General features: G+C 39.2%; 1 protein-coding gene across 1 annotated transcript in view; it reads right to left on the reverse strand.

Annotated features, from left to right (window-relative positions):
- Window positions 1–14923, reverse strand: part of BTBD9 (BTB (POZ) domain containing 9) — a 391756-nt gene extending 376833 nt beyond the window's left edge. Inside the window, exon 1 of the mRNA XM_004673441.2 lies at window positions 14817–14923. The gene's annotated coding sequence lies outside the window, so the exon portion shown is untranslated. The remainder of the gene's footprint in view (window positions 1–14816) is intronic.
- Between the last annotated feature and the right edge of the window lie 267 nt (window positions 14924–15190).

Here is a 15190-nt window from a genome sequence, read left to right on the forward strand (position 1 = left end):
CTAGACTCCCCAAAGGTTTTAAGACCAATTAGCTTTCCAAAGGCCGAGAGCCACTTGTCAGATTTGTATTTCATACTTTGTAACTCAGTTTCTCCAGTTTCTATTAAAATTTCAAATAAGAATATCTATACAGGGTCCTCCCTAGTGGCATAATGGGTTGGAGTGCAGCATTGTGGGGCTGTCTGCAGTCACTGCAATGCGAGTTCAATCCCAGGCAAAGGAAGTGACCAGCATGGCACAGCAGACCTCTCTGTCCTGCCCACTGTTCCCCTCAGCAGTGTATTTCACTCAATCTACCTATTCTGTTCCCCACTCTCTCTGGTGGATCCTCTGACCCCTGTGCCCCAGTTCTTCTATGCATAAATAAATAAAATCTTAAAAAAAAAAAAAAGACTATCTATACCCCTGGACTCTGCTATCTAACCTTTCTGAATCTACTGAATTCTCATAATCAGCCCATCATTCCACTGAAACATCTCTCAGTCATTAATGACCTCTTCATTGAAATACCCAAGATTAGTGTTTCCATCTTTACCTTCTTAGACCTCTTTGCAGCATGTGACACTTTAAAACATGTCCCTCTTGAAACTCCAGCCCCCTCTGTGGCACTCCCTCTTCTGCTTCTCCCTTTATCTCTACGTGTCTCATCTTTCATTACTGTCTCCTTCAGAGTTGTGTTTCTCAGGGCTATACCTTCCTAGTGAGTTTATCTAGCCCCTGGTTTCAACTATCACCCATTAACTTCTAAACCTCTATCTCTAGTCCAGAACATTCTTCTGAACTTTAGATTCATATGTATAGATTCATATGTCTGCAAGATGATATATAAATATAGACTCATATGTCTACTACATATCCCACTGGCACTTCAAACTACATACCCAACATTCAAAAATCTTCTCGCATATCTACTTCCAATGTCCTTATTTTGATATGTGGCATCACCACACAGTAATGCTAAAAACCTCTAATTTCCTTTTCCCAGATCCTACCCTATATAATCAAACAATTAGCTCTTCTAATTTTACCTCTTAATATCACTTCAATTCATCCCTCCTATATCTACCTAATAAATTCTATGTAGGCCAGATTTCAATTGTCTCTCACTAAACTATTTCAACAGCTCCACATTTTGTCCCCCTCAATCCCAAGATCACTTGGTTTTATGAATAATCAGTCTAAGATGATATCAAGATATAATCACACAACCCCTTTGATTAATGCATTTTAAATGATTTTGCAATTAAAAGGCTCTGGAGTCCGAGACCTCTGCATCCCTGATCATAGTAATACAGAAAGCACTTGGGAGCATGGATGCAGGGCACGTGTGTTGATTGTGGACAGCTGGAATATGGGTGTCCACATGTCTAAGTGTGTACACTTGAGAACAGAGGCCCTGATAAAAGCAGCCTCTGTGAGGAGGCTACAGAAGAGGTGAGATCACAAGGCTACATGAGAAAGAATGTCAATAAAAGCCCAGAAAAAGAGCACAAAGATTCGTAGGGGGTTGGGAGGTTCAGCTTTCTTCCTGACTCCCAGCTCCCTCTGTCCAGCCAGTGTCTGCCTCGCTGTCTAGTTCTGTGTTCCTGGTTTGCTGAGACCACAACATTAAACCTGAAAAATCCGCTGAGGTATCTGGCACTCTCTTTATCTGTATGCCCAAATCAATAGTGAGCCTGCCCTGTGCATGCCAGCATACCACTACCTCTTTGCCAAGTTTCTGTATTCCTGCTACTCCCTGCATGGGTACGTTTTATTTATTTTTTATTTATTTATTTTTTTAAGATTTATTTATTTATACAGAACTGGGGTACAGGCCAGAGATGCAGAGGGTGAGAGGATTCACCGGAGACAGAGTGGGAAGCAGAACAGGCAGATCGACCAAGTACACTGCTGAGGGGAGCAGCGGGCGGGTCAGGAGAGGTCTGCCACGCCATGTGGTCACCTCCCAGGGCAGGCGGGGATCAAACTCATGCGGAAGTGGTTTCAGCTTCTCAGTGCAGTGCTTTAAACCGCTGCGCCACCAGGGAGGGCCCGGTAAGTTTTATTTTTTAAGCGTAGGGAGAAAGCACTTGACCCAGGAAGACTAGATAGTACCAGTAGTACAAACAGCTAAGTTTTCATGGCACATATATTGTAAACTAATAATCCTCCAGATATATTTTTATCACAGCACTTAACTCTGTTACAATCATCAATCTTTAAATGTACTTCCTGCACTGTAAGTTGTGAGCAGGAAACATTCTCCTTTTTTAATATATAGCACTTAATAGAAACTAGTAACAGAAGGTCAACATATATCTAAATGTAGAAAAAGGAGGCTGCTTGAATATCTCCTCCCAATTTCACCTGAATTAGGCCAATTACTGAGTAACATCATGCCTCAAATTTAACTTTGTGAATTCAACTTCTTATATGGAAGGAGTTAGAAATAGTGGGTGTTCCCCACCATGTAGACTGAAATAGAATATATGAATGACCTTAGAAGTTTCTCAGTCACTGATGAAGGAATTAATTGAACAATCTGGAGAAATACTGAAAACAGATAAAGACAGGGAGGATTAGCCCTTGGGAGGATTAGCCCTTCCTTTAACAACTCTTAGTAGGTGTCCACATCAAAAGAACTTAATAACAACTGAAGTAAATAAGGCACAACTACTTCAATAGTGAACAAAGTATACATATGTTAATATTTAGGCAATTAAACCTTTAACAGACAGAAGAGGGAGGAAAGAAATCATTGAAAACAATGTAAATGTACACAAGACTATTATTACTCAAATTAAGTTACTGAGAGAAACCACCAACTACATAACTATAAAGTTAGTGTTATAGTAGAGTTTTTGAGGCAAGCCAGGAAATACCTAATAACAATGGCACTCACTATAGTGAGTACAGATGAGCCAAACTACTAGTGTCAGATCAGAGTTCTAGTACCTTTAAATTGTCATAATCTAAGTTAGCGTCTCAGAACATGCAGATGTTAAGGAAACAATGGTCTGGCACTTTGTAGGCAGTAATGGATCTTATAAAGAAAATTTTGACAAGTACTTGATTTTCATATTCTATCCTGATTTTAGAGTATAATGAAAAACTCCATTCCCACAGCAAATGACTACACTATATTCTCTTACTAATCCCATCATCTGCAAAAACAGATAAATCACACTACTTAGAGACAAGAAATTCCACTAGAGTCCCTGATACTGCACTAGTTCTACAGCAAATATTAAAATCAATAACATGGGAGCCCTCCCTGGAGGCACAATGGGTTAAAGCACAGCACTGCAAGCTTCCTGCAGCCTCTTCAGTGTGAGTTCAATCCCCAGCCCAGGAGATGATCTGAATGACCAGGCAGACCTCTCCTGACCCGCCCACTGCTCTCTTCAGCTGTGTATTAATCAATCTCCCTCCTCTTCCTCTGGCCTGCACCCCAGTTCTGTATGCATAAATAAATAAATCTTTTTTTAAAAAAAAAATCTATTAACACGACCTTCCCTGGTGGCACAAAGGGTTAAAGCACACACTGTGGGGCCATCCATAGCCACTTCGGCACAAGTTCATCCCTGGCCAGGGGAGTACCCACAAAGCATGGCACCTCTTCCGTCCTGCTGGCTGCTCCCCTCAGCAGTGTATTTCAGTACTTCTGCCTGTTCTGCTCCCACTCTGTCTCTGGCCTGTACCCCAGTTCTTGTATGCATAAGTAAGTAAATCTTAAAAAAAAAAAAAAATCAAGAACATTAGCACTCAACTTCCTGAAGAGGGTGGTGTCCAGTTCCACTTCAGCTACCAAAGACCATGGGCCTATGAAGAAAGCAGACAGGAGGAAAGCAGATCCGCACAAGTTCCCTCAATGGAACCTAAACTTAGCTCTCCCTTCCACAAGGCTACAAACTTCTTGAAAGCAGGGATGAGGTCACAATGTGTGATGAAAAATTACCAAAACTGCCTCCTGCATTCATTTCCTTGGCAGAGCACCACAGTGTACTACTTCATGACAGCACAAATTTTCCTAGAGATTAAACTGGTATGCACTGCTCTTTAAATAAATTAAATGTCCATCAAAAAAGGAATTGTTATATCTCTTAGAAGGTAATTTTTCTAAAGCAAAACGCTGACACGCAGAAATATACAATATGTCAAAAATTTTATTTAACTCATTAAGGAAGCATCCAGTAAAACAACTGATCAAAAGAAGCCAAAGGTGACACACACACACAACACAGCAATATGAAAAGCTGAAATAGCTTTATAAATATATGCAAAACTGGTCACTACCCCAAATTCAGTAGATTCTGTGCTTCCATGGATAGGAATCACGTGCATTACTATCAGTTTTATATAGTGTACAGAGTTATAAAATAGCTCAAAGACAATGAAAGATACAGATAACTTGGAAAGTGCACTAGATAGAATACAGAATAACTCTCTGGGTTCATTTCATAGTGTTTCACAATTTTACCTGACAACATAAATACAATAAAACATTACACAGCTAATAAAGAGAATGAGGCAGCTTTGTCATGTACCAGATAAACCAGTGAGAAAAAAGCAAGATACAATACAGTGTGCATGCTAAGAGACATTTATGTTTAGGAGTAAATATAGAACATGCTATAAAATGTAATAATTTGAAAAGATAGGCTGAAAGTTTATTATTTTTAATCACTTCTCAAAGAATTGAAGTCTCTATAAAGTGAAGCTTGTCTTCACTTATATAGTTGATCCTGCCACCTCCAAACAGTAGAATACTACCTGAAATTTAGAAAATACAGAATAAAAATTAGTTGCATAAAATTATGAGTCAATAGTAAAAGTGGCTGCTTCCATAGGACAAACTATATGCCTGTGGAATAAGTATGAAAGGAAAACTGACTGACCATTGTATACACTATTGCACTTTTGAATTTTACCATATTCATATATTATCTCCTTAAAAAGGCAATGAGTTGATGTTAGCTATGCTGTACAAAAAGTTCCTTATTAAGCTTCCATCTATAGGAAAAGATAAATATCAAATGGTTTCACATGCAGAATGTAGAGTAAGCAGACAAAAGGTCAAGAAAAAGGCAAATTAGGAAGCTGACCATTGATCTGCGACATATAGCAAAGGAGGGGGAGAGAACAGCTCAAAAGAGGGGAAGGAAGAACACAAGGGAATAATAGTGATGGTTCATGGGTGATATAGTGACAGAGAACCATGAGGACTACATATGAATGAAGAAACCAATTACTGTACAAAATGAACAATGATGTAAAAAATTTTTTTAAAAAAATAAATGAACACAATTATAAAAACAAGTGAAAAAAAGCTTACTTCTATCACTAGGATTCTTGCAAGGTACTGACAGAGCATAAGTATGAACCGGCTTGATAAAAGTGTTATTCATGTTGTTTATATAAAGGCTCAAATATAAGAGATATACTTAACTAAATGAGTATTTAATTTAGTAGTATATACTTAAATGGAAGATCTGCATACTGTATGATTCATCATTTCTATTCTTTTGTACTCCATGACAAAATGTATTAATGGGCATGTGCAGGAATGAGGTAACTTTAAAAAAAAAAAAAACCCATTAACAACAGACATGTTCATCAGCATTAGAAAGAATAGAGAAACTGAATAATCACAAAATGAAATACTACACAGCAGTGAAGCTGAACAAAATAAAATGACTAAATCTCACAAATGTAACATTAAGCTAAAGAAGTCAAACACTCAGAACACACAAATATAGTTTCATGTTTATAAATTCCAAAAAAGCTGACTTATAAGTATTTAAAGTATATATAAGGGGATTTAACTTGAAAAACATGGAAGTAATTCTATAAAGTTAAGAATGGTTACTTTTAAGAGAATGGGGCATTAGGAAGGGGTATCTGATGGGATTAGATGGGGTACTGGCAATATTTTACTTCTAAATATGAGTGATAATAACTTGGATGTTACTTTAATTTGTTGAGCTGACCATTTGTATTGTGTTCCCATGTACTTGCCTATATGTACTTATATTTAACAAAAATTGTTTAAATATACATATTCTCTATGCAAGCTGGAATCCAGCAAAAAGAAAATATCAGAGTAAAGTCCAATATCTTGGGCCAAAGGTTTGTGGCCTGCAGTACATAGAGGAAGAAAACCCCGGGGGGGGGGGGAGGAATGAGTTCTTCCCTTTTTCTGAGGCACCTCTTACCTAAGTCAATTAGTTTAACTGATTAAGGGCATCTAATTTCTTTGAAATTTTCTTCTACGATTTTACAGTCTATGTCCATGGTCTCAAATTTTAAATATATCAAACATAACCTAGAAGGCATCATAAAACATATATTGCTAAATTCTATACCCAGAATTCTAGAACAAGATGAGTATGAATTTGTTAATGGTTTGATAGACTTCACTTGCAAAGTCACATGGCCCAAGTCTTTTGTTTGGAGGGAGATTTTTGATTACTTTTTCAACTTCATAATTGCGACTAGCTTTTTCAACTCTTCACTTTCTTTCTAGTTTAGCCTTTACTGATGTATAGATGTTCATTGCATTCTCTAATGATCCTTTGTATTTCTATGCCATCTGTGGTAGTTTCTGATTCTGTTTGTTAATGTTTTTCTTTTTTAAATGGATGTTTATCTTTTTTGTTCATCTTTCTTTAGAACTAACTCTAAAGTTTCACTGATCCTTTATGTGCAATGTGTTATCTTTATTTCAATAATTTCCTTCCTCCTCCTAACTTTAGGTTTTATTTGTTCCTCTTTTTCAAGTTGCTTTAGGTGTAATATTAATTTCTTTGTTCGGCATTTTTCTTGCTTTTTTAAAAGGGTTTATTTATTTATAATGTATACAAGAACTGGAGTACAAACCAGAAGTGTAGGAGTTAAAAGGATTAACCAGTGACAGAATGGGGAACAGAACACGCAGACCTACTGAAATACACTGCTAAGGGGAGCAGTGGGCGAGACAGGAGAGGTCTGCTGTGCCATGTGGGTCACCTCCCTAGATGACCATCAAACTTGTGTCACAGTGGCTGTGTATAGCTTCCTAGGGCAGTGACTTAATCCCCTGCACAACCAGAGAGGCCCTTTTCTTGCTTCTTATGTTATGGGCTTATGTTATTAGTCAATCCTTTTTGCTTTTTGGTTTTTATTTCCATGTGGGTTTTTGTTTAGTTAGTTGCTAAAATATTTATGGATAAGTCAATGAGACAAGACTTGTAAATTATAGTGTTATACTAATATTTACAGGTTTTGATAATTTTTTGTTTAGGAAATGCATACAAGATTGAGGGAAAAGATATGATATTTACAACTTATTCTTGAACAGCTAGCAAAAAGTATACATGGAAAGAGAAATAAAATAAGTATGGTAAAAAAAAAAGTTAACATTGGGAAGATTGTGATGAAATAAGAGAATTCTCAATCTAAAGTGGATAAAGAAAATGTTTAAAAGAAAAGGTTATCAAGCAATTGATACTTGTTTGCAGGTAGTGATGTGGACTGAACTCAGCAACTCATTTATAACAAATAAAACATAGTAGAAATGGCAGTGCATATCTTCAAAACAGTACATAAAAGGATGTGGTTTTCTCCTTGGTCACTCTTCTATCACTTGCTGTGGGTGAAGTCAGTTGACAAAGATGTGAGGCCTCTTGCCAACACCATATGAGTCAGCCAGCCATCTTGAAAGTAACTCCTCCAGCCAGCCAGAGTAAAGTCTTCAGCACTGCCACAGCACTGATCAACAGTTTGGCTGCAGCTCACATGAGATCTTGCATGGAAAACACTCAAGCTAAAAGCTAAGCTGCCACCAAATTCCTGACCCATAAAAAGTTTTCATTAAGAAATGTCTACTGTAAGCTGTTCAATTTTTAGATGATTGGCTACAAAGCACTATATAATATAGGATTTAATATTTATTCATGTTCATAATTATAATTTTATAGACATATTTGCAATTCTAGCTGAAATTGACTATGCTTTTCAAAGTCCAGTATAGTTGATCTTTCTAGGAATGTATAAAATAGAATCCAGTGAGGATTATCACATCAGAATAAACATTTGGATGGGTGGGAAGAGAAGGGCAATCATTTGGGAAATCATCAGTATATTCTGTTTGGACTGAGGAGGAATTTGTTTTTAACTCAGAAATATTAAAAGTTCTGAATTTACTTTACTTTTTTAAAGATTTGTTTTTATTTACTTATGCATACAAGAACTGGGGTATAGGCCAAAAGTTGGGAGGGTGAAAGGATTCACCACAGACAGAGTGAGGAGCTGAACAGGCAGGTCTACTGAAATCCACTGCTGAGGAGAGCAGCGGGCAAGACAGGAGAGGTCTGCTGCATCATGTGGTCAGCTCCCTGGCTGGGAATCAAACTCATGATGGCCATAGATTGATAGTGCTGAGACTTAAACCCCTGGCCCCTGGGCCACAAAGGAGGCCCCTGAATTTACTTCAAATGTCATTATGTAGAAAAGTATGCTCCTCCTCGAAAAGACTTTTCATCTCTTTTGATGAAAGTGGGAGAAGTGGGAAATATGAATTCTTATTTAAAAATCTCTTGTCAGCCAACTAAAAATTTTGAGGTCAAATATAGCATCTCTTCACAGAATTAGTTTTGAGACATTTAAATGACCACTTCTTTTTCGCCCTCATTGCTAATAATATTACCAATTGTTTTCAATTAGTCAGACAGTTATTAAAATTCTAACCTCTTCAAACAACTTTTCCCAGTCTATCAGAAATGAAATTGAATTTCTCTATGTGGACATCTGCAGGACCTTATGTTGACACCAGGAGCTGACATGAGGACCACTGACTCTACAGTCCAAGACTGGGCTGGAGCCCATCTCAACTTCATCACACACAAACTACAGGCAAACTGTTTTCCCTATTCTGAAATTCCGTTTCCTTATTAGTAAAATGGGGATGCTATCCAATTTATTAACTTTTAAAAAAGATTTGTTTATTTATGTGTACAGAACTGGGGTACAGGCCAGAGGTGCAGAGGCTGTGAGAAGAATTACCAGAGACAGAGTGGGGAGCAGAACAGGCAGACTGACGACGTATACTGCTGAGGGGAGCAGTGGGTGAGACAGGAGCGGTCTGCTGTGCCATGTGGGTCAGCTCCAGGGTGGGAAGTGAACTCATACTGAAGTGCTTTAGCTTCTTAGTGCTACGCTTTAACCCACTGCCACCAGGGAGTACCAATTTACTAAATTTTTATTATAAGGACTAAAGGCCCTGTAGGAAAGGCAAAATATAATACCACTATTTGACAAACAGCAGCTACCTGTTAATAACCTTTTTACTTATATGTGCCATAATTCCCAGCCAAAAGAAAAAACAAGGATACAGACTACTAGAGAAAAAGTTTTGGTCTTATATAAATCATTTGGTATTATATAAAGCAAAAGGAGCCCAGGAAATGAATGCTAATTTACAATGCTTTAATTTTTAAAACATTAAAATAGCATGTGAATTGAAATAAAAATTCAACACTCAGGATTCAACAAGAATTTAAGAACCTCCTCCATGATCAATATTTACACAGTATTCTTTATAATCTATACAGTATTTTAAATGGCTTTTCTCCTCTACCAAGTTATATATTCTTTCCTTTAACATTTTCTACCTCTATATTTTTATGGTCCCTTGCATATATAAGGCTGGATGAATTTCACTTCAAGTCCTATTTAAGATTCTAAAATTTAGCCCTGAAAACATGTGTACACATGGAGTCACACAGCTTCATACCCTATATCTTAAATTCCAGATGCCCAGAGCAATTACATTTCTCTGTTTCCAGCACTTTGCAGTTTCTGACAAACAGTAAACATGTTCCACATGTTACCTAAAGGAATAAAATTGAGAACAAGAGCCCAGGAAGCATGGCTAATTAGGAAAGTTCCAATACAAGTTCTGAAACCTCTTTAGAGACGTGTTTATATCTTTGTATGACTTTTGAGTTCCTTATACAGTGGAACTCCCTTATAATACCTATCAGAGAATAGAATTAATATTTGTGCTATTTGCCAAAAGTGTTCAGTATAATTGACACATAAGATTCAATGTATATCAGCAAACCAGGAATAAGTCCTTCTCTTCAAGTTCCTCTCATTCACATTTCTGTGATTATATCTCTTTCTGTTTCTTTCCTTAGGATTCTTGCTATTTCATTCATCCTACTGTAAATTTCCCAAATAAAGGAAGTATACTACTTGCTTACCTTGTAAACTTGCAAAGCTTCTAATACAAGATGCAGATTTGAATCTTGACACTACTACTGATAATTATTTTGCAATCTGGACTGACATTTTAAAATGCAAAGGGAGGACCTCTAACACAAAGACAAAGCACCTTGTTACACATCAGTTATTTGAAAGAAAATTTCTATAGTTGTGTGCATAAAGTTCTCTGAGACTCAGTAGAGATGTAAGATGAATGAAATCTGGGTGTGAAATACATGCAATCAGTACAAAGACAGTACTAAGAAACATTCGTTAATTGAAATGAAGCTAATATGCCAAGTATTATACCAAGTTTTAGAGAAAACAGAAATAAGAATGAGGTGGGGCCTGTGAAAGTAGAAAGCAGACTAGTGAATCTAAAGAGTTACTTCCTTATCTTTCTCTAAATTTGCTCCTGGCTCTCCATCAGTCTCAATTTCTTTGTTAGTCTCTATATTGGTTCTTCTTTCTTCCACGTCCAAGTCAGTGGTTTTCACAGTATGTTGCTGTGAATAGCAGCATCAACAATCAGCATCACCTGGGAACTTGTTCCAAATGCAGTTTCTTGAGTCCCACCCAGGCCTACTGAACTAGAAACTATGAGGGTGGATACCAGAAATATGTGCTTTACCAAAGCCTCCAGGTATTTCTGGTACATGCTCAAGTCTAAGTTTGACATGGCATTGATTTCCAAAAGTGCCACTATGCCCTTTCCAGTTCTCAGTTTTCCAGTTTTCTGGGCGATTATATCTTCTACAATCTCTACAACTATACAAATATAAGTATTACAACAGACTAAAAATAACACTAGCTGTCATTCATTAAGCATTTATAAATTAGGATCTGGTGCTAATCATTGCATACATACTACTTCACCTAATCTCCACAACTGGTAAAAGTACTAGCAACACCACTTTTAGGAAGCAACACACATTTTATGATAACCTGCCTAAAGTCACTCAATCCAACCATAAAATGGCAGAATAGAGATTGGACCTCAAGGTTTCCTAATGCCAAGTCCAGGGTAACTACTCTACTAACTCCTAAGATAGGTTCTGTCACCTACTCTTATACCTAAACTGTCTAGGAAACTTTGGAGTAAAATTTCCAACTACTAGTGGTCTCTCAATTCCACAGAGGCCTTCAAATTAAAATGACATCATTTCATTTCTCCATCTATAGCTTTCTAATTTGATAACAATCAACAGTTATTCAAAATAGAAGTATTATCTCTGGCTTCTTATCATCTCAACTCTAGCTAGTCATAACACTTAGAAAATTTGAAATACTAAAATATCCCTGCAATCCAACTATTCCCACTGAACCTCTTCAATATCCCCCACCTACAGTCTGACTGGTCCCCCATCTCAGTGCTCTAATGTCTCAGTGCTCTAATGAAATCTGCAAAGTTAAGTTGTGACCTGGTTTTTCTACCTTCCAAGGCTCTCTATCACAGGGCATGGGATTTAAGGGGGAAGTTTAGTCTTTTCCAAACAGAATACACAACTTCCTCATAATTTGGCTTTAACCCTATCTTTCTTGTCTCATCATTTCTTCCATAATACAAACTTATAAGAAACAACTCAAGGTTTTAAAATATATATACCATTCAATTTTAGTCTGTGCAGGTTTCCTTTATGCTCCCTGTATTATACCTGGAATGTTTGTTTTCACTTAAAAAAAAAGATTTATTTATGCATACAGAACTGGGGTACAGGTCAGAGGTGCAGGAGAAGTGAGAGGATTCACCAGAGACAGAGTGGGGAGCAGGACAGGCAGAAAGATGAAGTACACTGCTGAGGGGAGCAGCAGGCGGATCAGAAGAGGTCTGCCGTGCCATGTGGGTCAGCTCCAGGGCCAGGAATCTAACTCGCACTGAAGTGGCTACGTTGTGCTTGCAGTGCTACTCATTAGCCCACTGTGCCACCACGGAGGACCCTGTTTTCACTTTTACCAGTGGCAACATTCTACTTAAGATTCAAGGGCTAACTTCCAACCTCTTTAAAGCTTTTCCTGATTCATCAATTCTTCCCCAAAAGTGATATATTCTTTTAGCATGTTACTACCAAAAGAATTGCCTCCATAATGGTTAGTGGTCCATTTCCTCTGATGAACACAGTATCTCTGAGAGTATACTGCTTTTCTTCCACAATCCAACATAGTACTAGTCAAAGCCAGAACCCAGTAAATATTTGCTGAGGTGTTAAATAATGCAACACTTGCTGTTGTAACTTTGTCTTAGGTAGCAATTCACCCTCAGGCTTATACAACACTCAAAAGTTTCATTACAAAATTCAAGCAAGGAACAAAAATATTCAAAATTCAGCAAGAGTGTCTTTTATTTTCATCAATCTTTTTGTCAGTATTTTTGAGTATTTCCAATAGACTCCTTTCCAAACTTTCCAACAAACATTTGTATTTTTCAGGAACAGTAATAACTACAAACTTCACAGGCCATTAGATAATCCCACCCAAAACTGAAGATGACTGGATGATGCTTTATGCACATTATTTTAATACATTTCAAATTGAACAGTTCAAGGCACATCAGATAAATACTAGATATGGGACATGTGTGGCTGACTACATAAAAGTCACATTAGTGAGAAAGTTATTCAAATCAACAACTGATACTAGTTCAACCATGATAGCCTTTAATTTCAAGAAGTAATAATCCTTTTCTTGTGTAAGACCTAGCAAACTGGCTCTATTTTATCAGTGGGATGCAGATACTGCCTTAGTATTAATGTATTCCTGTCCCAAACTTCTAATCCATATGTTCTCCAATACTCCCCTTTCAGACATCTCCCGTTCCAGCTACCAGATACATAGGCCTCCTCAATATATCCCCAAATGACCAAGTTCACACTATTTTCTCAACATCTTACATTTCTTCTAATTCAAATTTTACACTTCTTTTTTAAGCTCAAGTCCTCCTTCTTGCAAAGTTAACTCATACCATAAAATTTTGTTTAAAATTCCCCTTGCACTTAGTCTTCTGTAGCATGGTTTTTTGTTTTTGTTTTTGTTTTTTACACATTACTATTTGGTTTCATAATTCCTTTATGTACATATGCTTTATTGTGCTAGTTAGACTATTTGTTCTTAATGAGGAAAAAATCCAGTCTTTTATGCCATTTGTAATCCCACAGTCCTCTTCCCACACCTAGTAATGCTGGGCAGAGAGCACAGGTATTATCTACTTGAAGGGCTGAACTAAATGCTTCTTATACATTCACAGACCACTTTTACACAGTGTGATATATAACAAGTATCTACTGCACGCTTACTCTGTGGCAAGAATTTTTCTAGATGTTGAAAATACCACAGAGAAGACAGATACGATTCTTTTCCTAAAAACTACTTTAGTCCAGAGAAGGAAGGTCACTGAATCCTGAGGACTGTAAGTGTTGCAGACCCAGGTTATTACTAGTTCCGAGATGTAAAAACCTCAGTAACATACAACAGACTCTCAACTATAAAACTGAATCACAGAATTTTAGAACTGGATGAAGACTCAAAAGTTATATTCTTGCATAAATTATGGCATCTTTCTACTGGTTCTAGCAACAGCCTTAGTCAACAGTCAGGAAAGACTGAACTTCTTCCTTAGCTCAAATTCTCCTCCTCCAACATCGGAGATACCACCACCGCACACCGACCCACAGACCCTCACGAAAGCCCTGCACATTGAGAACAAAGCACTGGTCAGATGATCTGTGGCACCTTAGACTCAGGCTTTTTGTGAATTTTCTGCCTGGCAAATAGCAAACCTGTATTGTTTTTAAGGAACATAAAAAACAACACTTCCATGTTGTCTTGGCCCTACAACAATAAAAGAAAAACAAGGTTCTGGGAAACAAGACATCTGATTCGAGTCTGCGAGCAAGTAAAAATTGAGTGCGGCTATCAGCCTCTTGACTGCAAAATCTGTAGCAACAATGTGATAGAATGTCAAAGGCCAGACTCAAGTTTTACATTAAGCACGTGCCCCTGCACGTGAAGTTGGAAACTGCAGGCAACAGTTGGCCACCCCCTATCCACACTAACAGATCGCAGTCCCCAGGTCGTGGGTGTGTCTGACGCCGCACGCAGGCACTGATTCACAACTCTCTCCATAACAACCGGCTCCTCCTCACATCCCAGCCAGAGCAAGAGCAACCAAGGCCCCAGCAGTGCCAAACACTCCAACCCTGACCCAGAGATCCCGCTTTCGGCCTCTTCTCAGAGACAGATGACCGCGTATTGGGCAGGAGGAGAGGCTGTCATGGGAACCCCGACTTCTCCTGACTCCGAATCCTATTTGGGGGCCTGACAGCGCCAACCCGAAGCCCCCGGCAACCACTCTCCACTACACTTCCAGAACTACAGTCTACGCCGGCCCCTCACTGCTGCTGCCCAGAGCGCCGGCGCCCAGAAACTGACCCTCCTCAGCCCCCGTCCCCACTCCTTCCCCGCCCCCGGAAAAAGCGGCGGAGGGGCGTGGAGCGGCGCGCGCGGGTACGGTGGAGGGGCGCGTCCCCGAGCCCCGGGGCCGCGCAGCAGGTGCGGCCAGGCCCCACCTCCCCTGCGAGGCCCCGGCCACTCACCCCAACGATGTTCCTCTGCGACCTAGCCGCCCGCACAGACTCCTCTTCCGCCTGCTCAGCACTCCCCTCGTAGCCACCGCCCCCTTGGCCGCTGTCGTCGCCGTCGTCCTCGCCGCCGCCGCTGCCGCGGCGCGCGTCCGCCCTCACGCACACCGCCGTGGCCGCGCACGCGCCTCTGCGCGCTGGCGTCACTTAGCAACGGGCCGGCGGGATTCGAGGGTTTGGGGCTTGGAGATAGCCGTAGGCTAGTTTTGCTTTCTTTCCCTATGGCCCTGACCCGCTGCCCTCCGAGCAGGGGTCCCTAGGGTGTGGCTGCCCTGCCAGTACCTTGCTTTGGGTAAACATGTCAGCATACGTCACTGTATGGCGTCACT

This window comes from Condylura cristata, unplaced genomic scaffold (genome assembly GCF_000260355.1).
Source record: "Condylura cristata isolate star-nosed mole 26May11 unplaced genomic scaffold, ConCri1.0 scaffold00001, whole genome shotgun sequence".
NCBI lineage: Eukaryota > Metazoa > Chordata > Mammalia > Eulipotyphla > Talpidae > Condylura > Condylura cristata.